The 4,443-nt window shown below is 37.2% G+C and overlaps 1 long non-coding RNA gene across 1 annotated transcript; it reads left to right on the forward strand.

Moving 5' to 3' along the window:
• The first annotated feature begins 795 nt into the window (after window positions 1-795).
• LOC117115139 lies at window positions 796-1,503 on the forward strand. The gene is made up of 2 exons (XR_004446495.1): window positions 796-961; window positions 1,389-1,503. It is a non-coding gene; the product is annotated as an uncharacterized LOC117115139 (long non-coding RNA).
• Window positions 1,504-4,443: the final 2,940 nt, after the last annotated feature.

Below are 4,443 nucleotides of genomic sequence, written 5' to 3' on the forward strand. Positions count from 1 at the left end.
GTCGTTCACGAAAGCAGTACCCAATCACAGCACACTTACCATACCTGTTAAGCATTGATGAGACGCTATTAGCCAATCACAAACGTTCTTGTAAACTCGGTAACTAATGTAAACATTGTCGCGAGGAAAGTGACAATGTGTAGCAATTTGGACGAAAGTTCTCCGGTTTTAGTGGAATATTTCAATATATGATATAAGTATACCAGCCTTTAAATAAAATACATTGGTAATAGTTGTAAGATTTTAGAGGTAGTAAATTGCATTTCCCGTCTTCTGTCGACTGTTTTTAAGCCAAAGTCGACCGTGCTGTACTGAATGTGTACATGTGTATGTGAATGCATAGTACTAGTAGGAAGGGCAAGTAAGTAATGTTCATCGACTTTGAATGAGACAGGAAATTCCTGTAAATATATAATATATTTTGAATCTATTTGGAATCGATTTTTTTTCTATAATTAAAAAAATGTACATTTTAAAAGAAAACTGAGGCTGAATTACTTCAAAAAATAAGAACACATTGAGCCTGATGTAAAATTTCAAAATGTTTTTATTTGCATGCAATGTAAATAAATAACATTAATCAGTATTTCTTGCCATGCCTGTTGATTTTTGTTTAACTGCTTGAAGACCTTGGTAATATGGACGGAATTAATGAATAAAAGTAAAGCAATAATTGATGATTCCAATAAGGTGAAACAAATATATTTTAATATACCTCAGTTCAGCCAGTTGCATCCCACACTGAAAACATACATTCCTAACTTCTTGTCAGTATGACAAGAACCTGTCTTGTCATTGGAAAATTACAAGTTGCTTGCGTCACACTGACAAGTTAGTACTTCAGATGACAAGTTATCACGAATAACGTGCGCATGTGCAACCGTATTTTTTCCCCGCTCTTTTCATCTCCGGACTGTCAGCTAGCTAGCATTTTCATTTAAAACGGCCTTTTAACTAACAGGTAAACATTATTTTAACTTTATATGATCATATTTGTACAAATAATATGTTTGAAAGTCATCAGATAACTGTAGGTTAGGCCTATGCCTAGTTTAGCAGCAGTATGAAAGATAATTAGGCCTTGATCAGAGCCAGCCACACACAGCAGGAGCATCCTCCTCCTGCTATGTCTTGCTGACCTGTCAATTGCTGCACTCCCTGCTGGGCCGTGTGTTCGCACTATACTAGTCCTAGGGGCCTAGGCCAGAAAGGTTAGGAAAAAGTCAGAATAGTCCTAGACTTAGGCCTAGGCGTATCTAGGCATAGAAGTAATAATGGCAGAAATGTACAATATTAATGTTTTTTCCTGTATTTATTGTCAATATGTGTGTAAAGACCAAAAACAATTAATAATAATACTAAAAATTTACTAAACAATTTTTTCACAGGTACTTAAGGAATTCAGACGAATTTCGCTGGAAGCTCTTCCCAAAAAACTGAAATCGGGAATTCAGAAATACAATGAAAAACTTTTCTTAATTGCTAAACACCAACATCAAAATCCAAAAATAAAGGAACTTGTACAGTTGGCGTCCCAGGAAATTGTTGAGGAAAATCGTGAGGGTGAGTATTTATGCAAAATTAAAAATTAATGAAAATCCGGTTGGCATTGCAATCATGACTAATTGCAAGACATAACTTTTTTTTTTACAAAATTTTGTGTTTATAATAACTTAGTCACAACAAGGTATTTCTTTAATTTCTTAAAAAAGAACTTTATGGTCAACTTTGTTTTTTTTTATATTAACCTCGAGTCAATACTAAACCTTTTCTATGCTTGCACTTGCAAGCGATGTCTAGTTAGTCTTGGCTACATGCTATTGGCTTACACTCTTGGTATATTCTTTTATATTAAAATTAGCTTTATTAAATTGCTGAAAAATTAAATTATCTATTTGAAAATTTGCATCACTGTTTGTATAATTTTTATAGTGTAAGAAAATATATCGTGTTCATGGGGTATTTTTATTCATGCATAAATACAACGTAAAAAAATTCTGCTTCTCTAATTGTGTCGCTACCTAATGAAATGAAAACATTTTCATATTTTTTACTACCCAGATTAGACCTACTTTGCCATTTTTGCAAAATCAAATGTCTGTCTCTTATACACATCTAGATGTGTATAAGAGACAGGTAGTAAATAGTTGCTATATAATTGTGGATGGCTATTCTTGATTTGTCTTCATGGTCAGTTGTTTATGCTGGGTCGATTCATTGCCAACATTATTGTCTCAATATGCTTATTACAATATAACATCATCGAATTTGATTCACAATACTCTGTGGTTATTTTGCTGTCGATAGTACCCCAGTTTGAGGAAAAGGCAGGGCTTCCTGTCTGTGTGTGTGTGGTGTGATAGAGAGACGCTTAGTGCTTATACCATTTTAACGTTATATGTAACCATGGACCTATTAATTAATAGGTCCATGATGTAACCACACACGTACCTTTAAACAGATTCGGTGCAATTTTGACTACTACTACTTGCACCACCATCCCTGAGATCCCCTTCGTTATATATGTAGGCTATTCATCAGCTTCGACGGAAACTTAATAGGCCTTAACTGAGGACTCGTATTTGTTGTTTTCCACAGAGTTGCACATCCTTAAATTTCTTTTAAGCTGTTTACGCATAATGACACAACCATACTCTAGGTTCTTACAACATGTATCACAAAAACATGCCTGAAACCGGCTCAGATTTATCATTTGAAGAACTTCTGGCCAACGCCATACTTGCAAGTGGAGTGTGTTGTTTACTATTTACATTGGACAAATGGCATAGAAGGTAGTTTGTGATTGGCTGAGGGCCTTGCAGCTAAGCCAAACGTCATTGTTAGTCGTCTTCTGATTGGCTATAGTTAAGTAGCAACTTTTTGATATAAATTCTCATTTTTGGTTACAGTTTCCCCATTCACGATTGCCGACAATCAAATTATGTTACAATTTAATAGTATTGACATTTTTGTGCAAAAGCCAGGTAGCCCGGATTGGTGGGTTACAGAATTGAACGTTTTCGATCCTCAACCCACGGTCTACTAAGAGTACTATAGAATTGATCTTGTCGGAATTTTTTCCTGTCTATAAATATCCTATTGCGTCAGGCTATGAAGTGTGGCGCTATTTACTTTAACTTCGATTGCTGCTTTAAGGCCGGTTCCCACTGAACACGATCAAGCGAATTTCGCGTCGAAATCCGGGCGCGCGCTACTAAATCGAAGACGCGACTTGCGTTTCCAATAGCCTGGTTCTCACGAGATCCCTAGTATCCGGATCGGGAGCTAACCGTTAGCGCTAACCGTTAGCACCTGCGTGAGAACGCCCGATCGGAATTAGCGCTAACCGTTAGCGGTATCCGGATACGCTAACGGTTAGCAAGCGCTATCGGTTAGCAAGTTGAGGGCGTTTCTATCATAAACCAATCACACGTACACGTTTATATTTTCCAGATTGTTATTGGCCAGTGATTCGATCATCATATTGTTGGTATCCGGATCGGGATCCGGATCCTGCAAACCGTTAGCTGCCGTGTGAGAACATAGCCAATGTGAACATGCAAACGAATTTGTAGTAACACGCGAACGCCAATTGTTCGAACTTCGACGCGGTGCGCGGTGGTCGCGGAGGCTTCGCCTGCGAATTCACAAGAGTTGATCCAAGACCATAGAGGTATAATAAGAATACTAGAGCGCTAACCGCAATGTATTCGATCAGGGTTGCCAGATAGTCGACAGGCTTCACGGCCAAACACACGCCATCTCACGGCCAAATTCGGCCAAACTTTTTTTCGATATCGGCCAAAATTCGGCCAGATTTTAATCCGATTAGAAGACTACAGTGCGGGGTACATTCGTTTGAAATACTACAAAATTTATACCAAAATCAGCGCTCATTCGTTTGAAATTGAATAAATTCAAATGATATACACAGAACAATGTTAAAAATAAATAGCCTATGTTCTTTAGCTTCTGGCATGCAGGCCAATTCAGGGGGAAATCCAGAGATGTCCGAAAAGGGGAGGACCGGGGCCGGAAAAAAGGGGAGAAGGGGAGGGGGCGAAAGTGGATCGAGAAAACACCATCTTAGAGGAAATTTGTCTTTTCTTGACGCCCTAAAATAACCTGATGCATTTGGGCTGTCAATTTTTATTTTTTCTTTATTTTTTCTTTTTTTTACCACCCCTCCCCCTTAAGTCCATCTCTGCTATTTAAAATCTTAAAAAATATTAAGACTGATCTAAATTGGATTTAAGTGTATCCAATCCAATTAATGTACATTTTAGTCGATCTATAGCAAACATTTTAAGGGCCTGTTATTGGCAAATCCGTGGCTCTCTTTAATTAGAATGAATTAAGTTACATAGTTAGGTAACACAAACTGGCGTTAAAACAAACCTATGAAAACTTTAATAAATACTTTTTATCTAAACTTCTAAATTC

The sequence above is a fragment of the Anneissia japonica genome, unplaced genomic scaffold (assembly GCF_011630105.1).
Source record: "Anneissia japonica isolate Jap-2015-1 unplaced genomic scaffold, ASM1163010v1 scaffold24_len2511860_cov200, whole genome shotgun sequence".
Classification (NCBI taxonomy): domain Eukaryota; kingdom Metazoa; phylum Echinodermata; class Crinoidea; order Comatulida; family Comatulidae; genus Anneissia; species Anneissia japonica.